This window comes from Lepisma saccharinum, chromosome 25, assembly GCF_977018435.1.
Source record: "Lepisma saccharinum chromosome 25, izLepSacc3.1, whole genome shotgun sequence".
Lineage (NCBI taxonomy): Eukaryota > Metazoa > Arthropoda > Insecta > Zygentoma > Lepismatidae > Lepisma > Lepisma saccharinum.
The window spans coordinates 53,229,918-53,242,822 of NC_139253.1; the positions used below are offsets into that span (position 1 = coordinate 53,229,918).

The window sequence follows — 12,905 nt, forward strand, 5'->3', positions numbered from 1 at the left end:
AACTTTTAATTTGTTCTGACCCATAAAACTATTTAGAGAAAAAAAAACCTGAACAGTAGACCTTACTCTCTCGCATATTCACCATGCTTTAAACGACTTCAACACAAGGTATCCTACTTAGAGTACTTCCTGAAAATCCCGGCAGATGGCATATCGGTTAATTTTAATCGCGAATACTCTAAGTATTTATGTAAGAAAGGTAGAAATGTCATAAATATTCTGCGAGGAATGACCACCACGAAATGGGGTGGACACCCTCGAATCTTACTCCTCTTTTATAAAAATTGTTTCCGCGCATATTTTGACTATGCAGCATTCTGTTATGGCAGTGCAAAACAACATTTTCTTAACAAAATAGACATACAGACAAGAGCTTTACGAATATGCTTAGGCCTCATGCCTTCTAGTCCAAGTATTAGTGTGTACATGGAGAGTGACGAGATGTCATTATCATTTCGACGTCTAATACTCACCAATAAATACATACTTAAAACAAAAGAAAATTATCTACATCCCTTCAAAAATTTATTTGAGATTCAAAAACAATGGTTAACTGCAGATTTAATAGACCCATAATTAAACTCATATTATTTTATACATTGTTATATAGACATTGCAGCACACCAAAACGTTTTTACTTTCCCCCATCCCCTGATTTATCAATTAACCATTCCATTACAACCACAAGCACAGATACATCTACGAGATCTTGGACAGCATGAAATGTACAGGGACCATTTACAGATACGTATATACCAATGGTTCAAAAGATATAAATGGAGTCGGGTGTGCATACTATATTCCCGAATACAATATCTATAAACAATTCCGTTTACTAGATGATTCTTCGATATTTACAGCTGAAAGCTGTGCGATATATCAAGCGATCACTTATGCTATTGAAATTAATCACAAAAAACGTCTCGTAGTAACTGATACACAAAGTGTTCTGGCACTACACCACATATATCCTAGAATCTGTAACCAACAAGTACAATTAGCTCGTAACCACAACAAGACCGAGTCTACTGCCACGCGCATCTTTTTTGAGGTTCCAGCAGAAAAAGAACGTGGCAGCAGACACTGCCATATAATAGTCAGTTTGGTGCATAGTGTTATAATAAATTTTCAGTACAATCAGACCAGTTGGCCAAAATCAACATACGGTTGATAGGGCCAGAAGAAAGAAGAAGAAAGAAAATGGTGGTAAGGATGTGATGTGACGTTCTTCATTTGTTAGCCAAGCAAAATTAATAACAAACCTCCAATATTTGTTGTGCATCGGATACATGTCGAAAAACCCACGAGAAATAAGCGTAAGTTACGATGGTATCTGCGATTAACTTAAACTTTAGAAATTTTCAAAATAAGTAGTATACTTGTCGAAGAAAATACCTTAGAAACGTTCTCTTTCCTTTAACGGGCGATATGGAGTCAGCACAAGGAAAACAGTTATTCTATTCCTTTGTACGCTTCCAGCGTGCTTGTGGTCGGCTTTCTTATGTAATTTGAAGATAGTACATATCATATTAAAATCCTTAGTAATACCGTGGACAAAATAGTTAGTCTCACTGACTGAGTATAGCTGCCTCACAAGCGGGGGGCGCAAGGGGTTGCCCACCATTTCACCATTAGTGAAAGCTTAATTTTAAAATTCTTTACTTCTGCTATAAAATTGATCTATTTCCATTTAATTAGTGATATAAATCGCACAGAAATCATGCACACATCAAATAAAATTAAATGTTAAGTATCACCGAAACGGCTGGAATTACCTTATTGGTAACAGTAGTATAAGCCGGAGACACATTAAACTCGTTTGTTTTCAAATAAAAATCATTGCTACTTACCTCATATGCATAGCGGAAGATTTTTCAAGCTGGGGATCACTTTTTTTCCATGAAAAAGCGTTATTTTTAACATTATAATCATTTATTGGTCGTTGCTAATTCGGCGGGCAAATTTTAACTCACGTTGTCTATCGTCAGCTGATGTGCAGTGTTTCAAAACTTGGTAACACTTTACTATACCTGAGACAGATTTCTTCAAATTTACAGGAGAAAGTACTTACGCAAATCATTTTCTGTAGCGTTATTGATGTTCGGGAATGTAATTTTGATTCATTTTAATGTGAATGCATGTGGTTTTGTACGAAAATCTATTTCCGACGCGCTATTGCTGCTGCCGCCATTTGCTTCCTGCATGAGAGCACAATACGCTCTCGTATTGTCCGTATATGCTAAATTGAACGAAAGGAGTGCTAATGGAACCAAACCTAACAGACCTAACCTAACCTAGTAGGCATACCTTGTCCCCATGATGGTTTGTGGGGCTATCGTGAATTTTTGGGCTAACGTCAATGGTTTTTCTGGCTCAAGGAACGATCAACGGTAAGCTATCGCCATGTTGTGTGTGGAAATAAACAAGAACAGTAAGTACTCGTAAATATAATAAATATACATTACTTTCCTAACAAATTCAATTATTTCACCTAAATAAGTGTTCCGGAATGCAGAATAGTATGTTAGCAATGTAAAAAAGTGCGAAAGAAATGATTCCCAGGTGTCTCAGGTATAGTAAAGTAGTACCCAAAACTTATGAACCTATAAATGCCACACAAACTATTCACAAAAGGTTTTTAAGCGAAAATTGAGGCTAGACTCTACTTTACGTCCTTATCTGCATTGTGATTGCTTCTTTGTGTTCGCGGTGCGCGATCGTGGTGCGGCACCCGGCATCTCTTCGGGTAAGTACCTTTTTCTTTTTACACTTTCTGTTCACAATAGCCTTAGTATCCATTCACGGGGTCGAGGTATGCCTACGAGGTTAGGTTAGGCCTGTTAGGTTAGGTTCCATTAGCACTCATTTCACCCCTAAATATGTGCTTCATCATCTAAAAAAATCCTCAGTACGTTCAATTGCGCATATCCGGACAACATCGGTTTTTCTCGATTTACCCCTTCAGGAAATTTTTGCTCGCTTTGGGATTTATGTTGTTGAATTCCTTATAAAATAAGCTTTCCAACGATATATGACACGTATTCCTTATGAAAAGGACGTAAACTAGAGTCTTACCTTACATTGGAAAAAAAACCGCTCACACGTCATCTTGTCAAACTTCCGCGTGGTTGCTACACTGTGAGGGGGTTACATAACCGAAAGCACAGAACATTTGATTCACATAGTCGACGGTAATGGCGGCATGAGCTATCGTACAACGGAGATGCATGATTGACGAAAAATACATTATTTACAGGCAAAATACGTTGCACGATTCTAAAAAAAAACAATTTCCCCGGCTTCAGAAAGTCCTCAAGAATGCAATTCCGTAAGTACTTTCTCGTCTTTTCTCCTGTAAATTTTAAGAAATCCGTCTCCGGCTTATACTATCGTTACCGAATTATTTTATTTTCTTCTTTCACATTGGTACTTAACGTATTCTGCTTTCCTAAGGATTCTTGAATGTGCCATTTCGTTTCTTTCACGCAAATAATCTCAATTTTCGACATATCGAGTAATTCTTGTTTTTGCTAGCGTTACACGCAATATGGCAGAGAAATCTTGACTAGCGTTGTCGATGATCAGTGGTTATGTTGTGTTGCAACCTTCTTCATCGAAAAATACCTACTTTCGTGTTACTGATTTCGTATTTTTTTCCAGGTTCGAAAACCCCACGAACCATGCACAGATAGCCCCACAAACCATTCATAAATAGCCCCACGAACCATACACGACAAGGTTAGGTTATTCAAACAGTTAAAATTGTCATTTTAAAAATTGTTAAAAACACTCATAAATATCCCCACAAACCATTCATAAATAGCCCCACAGTTACATAAAAAACGGTAAAGGTAAAGTGCTCCCCTGTGCTTAGCACCACGCCATGAAGGCATATAGGGGGTGTGGGGGTAACGTTACATGCACGTTCATTTACGTTATACTACTGTTACACAGTAGGAAAACCGCGTGTTTGGAAACACTGGCCGATTGTTACTTCATCAAGCGCACACAAAATTTGTTCACGTAGTAGGACATCAATGGAACAGTTTTTGTTCATCGGAAAGACATTAATGTTGAGAAATAGATGGTTTTCCGCGAAAATTCATTCAGCGAGGGGAAAAAACACTTCCGAAACCTTCTTAGAGTATACAGAAACTCTTTTCGGTAAGTACTTTCTCCTTTAAAATTGAAGAAATACATTTGGGGGCAGGTGACTACGGCCAATTTCTAACATTCCTTTAACAGGGACTCTATAGAGAAAGCCGGAGCGGAGAAGGGTCGTGGTAGCGGTGTGGGGCGGTACGTCAATTACCCCAGCGGCGGAGTCCAAAATCGGTGGGAAATTTGGACTCAAAAATTTCAAACGAAAATATTTTTTTACTTTAAATTTCCCACAGATTCCAGGATGGATAGCCCCAAAAACCATTCACGGATAGCACCACGAAACATTACAATTTTCTTCATAAAACAATGCGAAAAAGTTTTTTTAAAAAATTAGATCAGATAAGGTTTGTTCACGGGTATTTCTTGGGTTCCGAAGGTTGAAACACTGCATAACGAATGAAAATCGAAAAAACACAAGCACGACGCACGATTATGTAGGAAGGTGTACGTGCCATATTGTGTCTCAGGCAAGCGAAAAGACTACGAGAAAGAAGTACTCATAATGTCAAAAATTGCAATTACTTTGATCAAAAAAATGTCAATACACCTTAAGGAATGTTCCGCGAAGCATATAGGTAAGTACGAATGTCAAAAATTGACGAAACGAAGAACTTATAGGTGTCCGAAGGATAGTAAATTTTTACCGTGGACTTTATACAAACGTTAGCCCACTGTACCCCCTAGAGAATTATGTTGAATTTTTTTTTAATAGACAGATTTTGGTATTTTACGTAATATAAAATTGGTTACAGCATGCAGAAAACACAAATAACGGAGATGTTTGATTCCAAAGTATGGCCCACGTAAGTAAAAACCTGCAATCTTGGAGTACTTTTGATGGCTCAAGTTTCTTTTGTTTTATTGCGATTTCATCATGCTACGAATGCAATTTTTACATGGTTCTATTTCAATCTGTTAACACATACTGCGGAGTTTTAGCGATCACTTAATATTTTGTTCAATATATCCTATCGTGGTTAGGTTAGGTTCCCTTAGCATTAAAATAAAGTCCCTAAATGCATTCTACTAAGGTTCCGATTTACTTCTACATTCATTCCCACACTTCTACGATATTTACTGTCGGTTGTCGACGGAGAATATCTTGTCCATGAGAAGTGCGTAAGGTACATTAGCACTCATTACTCTAAGGAAGGTTCAAATTTCGTGTGACAATGATTTCCAAAATTCTACAATAATTAGTCTTTGTGCTAGGAGAAATCATAAAACAATCTGAACCGTTACCTGTAATTCTCTTTTGTATATAGGACCATTCCATGCCAAATAACAGGCTCCGACCTCACCATATCTGAATTCCATGAAAATGTGAGAGTTAGTAGTATTTGAGGAAACAATAATATTTGCACAATATCAGCCAAGTATACTTTTTGTGTAGCATGGTTGCCAACTTAGGGAAAATTTGACACCTAAGATAAAAAATCATAACTGTTGTTGCAGGCAAGCTAGAATCTTCATGTTCGGCTCATTTTGAAGCTAATGGATTGTTCTTTTAATAAAAAATAAGGAGCGAATGCAGAATATAGAGAATATCTTCAATTTTTTGAAATATTTGGTATACTAACTAAATTTGGCCTTCTAATCACGAATCTGTTGTTTAAATGCAGGGGTCATGTCTGGAAATCGTGAAAAATGCTGATGTAAGTTGAGATATTTTTTTTAAAAAAAGCTGTATCGCATAACTAAGCTTGCCTAAGCTAACCTAACCTAACCTTACCGAAAATGGTTCGTGGGGCTATCTGTGAATGGTTTATGGGGCTATCCATCAATGTTTTGTGGGGCTACCCGTGCATGGTTCGTGCAACTACCCATTCATAATGTACTGATCAGAAGGCCAAAATTAGTTAATCTACCAAATATTAACAAAATTCAAGATACTTTCTTACCCTAAAAGTTTTGTGCGGATATCAGTTAAGTCTTTTCCCAATGAGCACATATTGTAATAAAATATAAGTTTTGTAGCACTAGCTTCCTCACTGCCCAAGATGCCATTTTTCTAGAAGAACACTCTAACTCCGTTGCCAAACAAACCTACATGCTGCCTATCACCTACTTTTAATATCTATTTAGAAGATATAGTGAAAAATTGTTTCCAGGGCACAGGAGGTGTCAAATTGGGAGGAAGAAGAATAAACTGCATAAGATTTGCTGATGACATGGCATTATTCGCTGAGGATAAAAGAACCATAAATAGTATGTTAGAATAGTTAAACAGCAGCTGTGAGCAGTATGGGATGAAGATTAATGTAAACAAGACAAAGGCAATGGTCATGGGACGGAAACCAAGGAATATTAATGTGAGAGCAAACAGTGAAAGAATCCAGCAAGTGGATAGCTTCAAGTACCTCGGATGCACTATAAGCAGTGACATGAGCTGCAAACAAGAATTGAAAATGAGAATCGCAATAGCAAAAGAAGCTTTCAATAGAAGAAAAAATGTTTTTTGTGGACCCATGGACATAGGTCTAAGGACGAGATTAGTGAAATGTTTTGTGTGGAGTGTAGCACTATATGGTGCAGAAACCTGGACGTTGAGAAGAAATGAAGAGAAACGACTCAAAGCTTTTGAAATGTGGAGATGGCGAAAAATGGACGGACAAGGTAAGAAACGAAGTCGTACTAAAAGAGTTCGTGAAAAAAGATCTATACTGAAGACCATCAAGAAGAGGAATAGAAACTGGTTAGGACACTGTCTAAGAAGGAACTGCCTGCTAAGGGACGCCTTGGAGGGAATGGTTGAAGGAGGAAAAGTCCGTGGAAGAAAGAGATATCAGCTTATGGATGATATTAAATTAACTGGGTCGTATGCTATTACGAAGCGTAAGGCAGAGAATAGGGAAAGCTGGAGATTGCAGTAAAAACCTGCCAATTAGCCAGAAAACAATGAAAATGAAAAAAGAAGTAGGAAAGGAATTGGAGATATTCTCTATATTGTGCATTCATAACAAAAATAAACTTCTTTGCCTTCAATCAAATTTTTATGTCAAGATCATATCATATGACCTTTGACCTTGAAAATTTTCAAAACTGTATTTTTAAAATTTTTGAAACTAATACATGTGATGCATTAAGATGTTATCGATAAGTGACAGAAATATCATCTTGGGATGGCATTGGGAACAGGAGCTGCTGAAATTTATAAACTTAACGAAAAAGTGTTACTGTGCATTGACTGAGATACAAACACTGGGAACGATGCACATGTTTACATTTTAGAGAAGTGCACAATAATAATAACAAATAACATTACGTATAATGCAGATTAGTGGCGTTTCCTATTCTTCATCTTTTCTCCTGAGGTCTTAGTGTCTGAAGCTTTGATCTTATATGTCCATCGAGTTTCAGTTCTTGGATATACATACGATGGAGAAGGACCATGTGGATAAAAAACAACAACTGATAACAACCTCATGAGAACTTTCACAAACATCGACAACACATCCCAACCACCATGCATGATCATGAACACAAATCACAAAACCACGAACTTCATCCAAAGGGCGACACTGGTGTGGTGTTTTTCACTTCTTATGTCTGTTGAAAACCTTTTCACAACAAGTTCTTCTGATGTCACAGGTATTCCTGGATTCAAACTTCTCCCAGGTTTAGGATTTGGTGATGATATTACTCAACATTCCCTCACTAGCTTCTTTGAAGTTCGTATCATGTGATTTGTTGCACTTGGGAATTAATTCTTAATTCTTCCAATACTACAATCATTAGGTAGTATAGTCAAGATTTGCACTTTAGCACTTCTTTCTGTACATTTTTCAAACTTTTCTTTCAACTGCTCCAATATTTTTCCATTAGTACTTTTGTTTTCTGCAACCTGTTCTTCTGCTGCTGGTATTTGGAATATTTTGTTTTGTACTGCTTCTGTAATCATCTTTATTTTACTTTTGCTATAACCTGTTGATTTCATTTTTTCTGTTTGATGGGTGATTCTGCAACACTTTGTAAGCTTTCATTTAATGTGAAACTTCTCCACTTCCTCATCACTACCATTATCACTTTCTCTTTGTTCTCTAACCATTGTGTCTTCACTCACTCTGTTGCTGGTTCTGATTGGAATTTGTTTTCTACAAGCATCACATATCTTGTATCCAATCTGCAGGTGTGGCAGCTTTTCTACAATCCATGGGAGAACATTTCTTAATTGTTTTCTGCTACTGGTATGTCCTTCAATATCAAAGGGGTTACAGCAATAAAATAATTAATCCCCCACACCCTGTGTAGGCACATAATAGTTCTTATCCATTGCAATCTACTGCAAACAAATCCACACACACACTTACAAGACAAAATGATAAGCACACTGGCACAGGTCACCTCTTACTGCTTGAAAGACTGTAGCTGCACTGAGAACAAAGTGACTGAGCACGTCTGAACTTGTTTCTTGGATACCTTCAGTGCAACAACTGCCTAAGTGCACTGCACCAGTGGACAGTAACTATCATAGCTCCTGTTCAAAATGCCATTCCAAGATGATATTTCTGCCACTTATAGACAACATCTTAATGCACCATATGTATTAGTTTCAAAAATTTTAAAAATACAGTTTTGAAAATTTTCAAGGTCAAAGGTCATATGATGACCTTGACATAACAATTTGATTGAAGGTAAAGAAGTTTATTTTTTATTAATTGAACAATCATATAGCTTTAAAATGAGCCCAACATGAAGATTCTAGCTTACCTGCAACAACAGTTGTGATTTTTTTCTTCGGCCCCGTTGGCAACCCTGCTACATGAAAAGTATGCATCACTTTTTGCTGTTATTGTGCAAATATTCTTTGCTCCTCAAATACTACTAACGCTGAGAGTTTCATGAAATTCGGAAATGGTTAGGTCAAAAATTCCATTTTTTTGAGTGATTTGGCATGAAATGACCCCATAAATTACTGTACGTCCCTTCAAAATACAATTAAAAAACGTGTTAATTAAAACTTATTTGTACATAATGCAGTTAAATGTAATTCGGTGTTATACATACTAATTTTCATAAAATACAGTTGATTTGTACCAGGTGGTTATAATTAAAGTGACGGTGTTCAGAGTGGTACAGCACGGGCTGTAATGAGAGTAGCAGTCTGAAACTTCGTAGATATGATAATGAAGCAATGCGCTCGCGAATTATGCAAAAAAAAATAGTTCCAATTCTCGCCACCAGGGTAAAAAATGGCGCTGTGAGCAGTCAAAACGTGGAATTTTCCGTAACTCTGACGTCAAAGTCGTTGACATTGCCTAACCATTGTGTGAGCTCCCTGGTTGTTGTTGGTGACGCTTGTTGCTTTTTTTTCCTTTAGTGATGTGAATGTTCGCCGAACATTAAAAGTTTGATTTTTCCCGTGTAAAAAGCAATGGCTATTGCGAAGAAAGACCGTGCACTGCTAGTGAAGTTGTTTTACCAGAATGGGAGCAATAGTAACGCTGCACTGCGGAAATATCGCCAACAGAAAGGGCTGAGAAGAGGGCCCATGTCAATTAATGGGCTGAAGAAGATGATGAAGAAATTCGAGGAAACAGGTGAATTGGGTGTTGCACCAGGGAGAGGAAGGCGGCCCATCCCCGTGGAAGTTGTGGACGAAGTTGCTGTAGCTGTAGCTGACCGTGCAGCACATGCCTCAACTTCTGCAACCAGTGCTAGAGCTGTGGCACGTGAATTGTCACTCCCCTGGTCAACAGTTCGCAAGGTATTGCGGTGCATTTTACACTGGTATCCCTACAAGATTCAAATTGTGCACCAATTGAAACCCCAAGATATTCCACAACGCCGTGAGTTTGCCCATCGGTTTTTGGCACGCATGGAAGTGGATGACATGTGGCCGGGGAATATTCTGTGGACTGACAAGGTGCATTTTACTCTGGTCGGTACAGTGAATACTCAGAACTGTCGCATATGGGGTTCCACTCGTCCACATGTTGTGCAGGAACAACCATTGCACTCAGTTTACGTGACTGCTTGGTGTGGGTTCACTAGCTCCTTCATTCTTGGTCCGTTTTTCTTTGAGGAGATGACACCTCGAGGGCCTGTTAGGTGTACAGTGACATCTGCACGTTATAGGGGCCTCCTTGTGCAACACGTGATTCCAGCTTTGCAAGAACGGAACTGTGAACACACCACCATTTTCATGCAAGATGGGGCAACACCACATGTCGCTCGCCACGTGAAAGATTTTGCTGCGAGAAACCTTCACTAATGACCGCATCATCTCTAGGCAGTTTCCAGATGATTGGCCTTCCAGATCCCCCGACCTTAATCCATGTGACTTCTGGCTGTGGGAATATTTAAAAGATCGTGTCTATCAGGGACATGTCCGGTCTCTGCCTGATCTGAAAGCTAGCATACAACGACATGTCGCTCAGATTTCACCAGACATGCTGCGAGCAACTGTCGATCATGCCGTGTTACGAATGCAGCATGTTGCTGAATTGGGAGGCCATATTGAACAGTTCTTGTAACCATAGTTCCTAATAAACATGCCAGAATCATTGTTCTTGTGTGTTTGATCTTTCCTGCCTATTTCCTGTAACTATACCACGTTTTGATAGCTTACAGCGCCATTTTTTTTCCCTGGTGGCGAGAATTGGAACTATTTTTTTTTTTTGCATAATTCGCGAGCGCATTGCTTCATTAGCATATCTACGAAGTTTCAGACTGCTACTCTCATTACAGCCCGTGCTGTACCACTCTGAACACCGTCACTTTAATTATAACCATCTTGTATATATCCAAGCTGCAACAATGTGACAGAAGTGTACATTCCTTGTCGTTACAAAAACACAAGATGAGTTTCAAATACAAAACAGGATAGGTGGACGTGGCCAGCGGTTGGTCGGTCTCGAGTTGCAAGAAAGAGGAGTGTGGCACGGAGGTGTCATGGAGAAGGTAGACAGCATGAAATCAGAGGAGAAAGATTTACTGTAGTTGTTCAGAACATAAGTTGCATTTTCTTTTGTATGTAATTGCGTTAAATAGATGCCGAAAGCTGACATTTGCCATGTTCCATAATGAAAACAAAACCGCATTTGCTGTTGCTGCTCGTTGGCCATGGAGAACAAAAAAGGAAAAGTTTCACGCTTGACCAGAACATTGAACAATTGAACATTGAACAATTTGTGAATTTTCTTGCAGTAACAATAATATCATGAGAGATTCCTTGTTAACATTAAAAGTGAAAAATTATTTTAAGTTCAGTAGTTCACTAAAACTATAGTGTCTACTGTAGTACGTATTTCAGTATCTAAGTGTTCACTAATAACATGGAAAATGTAATGTATTTAAGAATCAAACTTTTAGATATGTTAATTTACTATTTTATGACAGAAATAACCTGTATTATTCTGTATCTTGTTCCTCAAAGTAGATACAATTCGATACAGTATTTTAATAATGATAAGACATGGTATCTAAATATGATTTGTAACCAATTCTCAGTTACTATACGTATTATTTTCTCTTCACATTGACATACATATAACTCAGGTTCAACTGTATTCATAAATTTTGTGTGTATTGTAGATTAGTTTGATTTGCCTTAGAATTTCCACATTTTTGTCCTCTGTTACATGTGTGTACTGTACACATTTTCATATGAAAATAGCTTCAGATATAATAATACCATCTGTCACTTTCAAACATGTAAATTCGTCTTTTCAAACCTATTTTATGTTGAGATCAATTTTAAAGTCCTAGAAATGTTTTTAAAAAATCATGGAATGGGAATTATTCATCTTAGAGAGTTGATTTTTTTTTTATTTTCGATGTAATTTCTATTGCTTTTCAAAAAGTAGCTACAGACCAGTCGGTTTAGCTTGAGCTTTGGCCATCAGATGTGCAGAACTCTGTCACTCAGCCCGACGATGTGAGAGTTCCACTGAGGCCAGAGTTGCTAACTGCCTTAAAAATAACCTGTATCCATAATCTGATTTTAGATCTTATTGGTAGGTGTTCGGGACTTACTGGTGTCTGGATCTAGTTTTTTTTTATATATAAGTGACAGTTCGAGAAGGTCAAGGAAAAGAATGACATAAGACAGAGGATTCTTTGTGTCGGTAAAACCCCTCGGCGAAAGATACATTCTCCCTCTCCTCCTATTCCTCTTGGGCGTGGGGGTGACATATCGTGTTACCACGATGAAGGTAATTGTTGACCTGTGTTGCTTAGGGTGTTGTTATTCAACGGAAGCTGAGGTAAAAACTAGAAACAAGATTGGAGGAAGCAAAGTGATACACAGTCAGAGTGGAAAAATTATCTAAACATGCATAAGTTTATGAAGAAAGAAGCTAACAGTGGCCTTGCGTTGAATGTTAAACAAGTGCAAAAGTGTGTTTTCACGGCTACTGATGTGTCGGTAAGTACTTTGAAATGCCTTTAAAGGAAAATGATCGCAACAATGTAACTGGGAAGGGTAATGCCTAACAAACGCAGAAGAAATAAATTAAATAGTTATGTGGACAAATTTGATGTGTGTTATTCGTATAACAATTACCGAATTTCACGGTCATGAAAGACAGGGATCTACTTTAGATTTGTAGGTATTATTTTTAATGAGACAACAGCATATAACCTTTGCCAGTTTCATCCGCGAATTGCAACACTGCTCCTGTGTAGTCACATGATGTCTTCGGCAGAGGACAAACATTTCCCACTTTGCACATGCCAGAGCTCGGGCTAAACTGAATGTGCTGTACAGTGTCGATATTCCATGTGGATACAGTTGCAAT

General features: G+C 37.9%; 1 protein-coding gene across 1 annotated transcript in view; it reads left to right on the forward strand.

Moving 5' to 3' along the window:
* Positions 1 to 1,203: 1,203 nt before the first annotated feature.
* Positions 1,204 to 12,905, forward strand: part of LOC145978835 (speckle targeted PIP5K1A-regulated poly(A) polymerase-like) — a 45,448-nt gene continuing 33,746 nt past the window's right edge. The window contains exon 1 of the transcript XR_014440750.1: positions 1,204 to 1,316. The gene's annotated coding sequence lies outside the window, so the exon portion shown is untranslated. The remainder of the gene's footprint in view (positions 1,317 to 12,905) is intronic.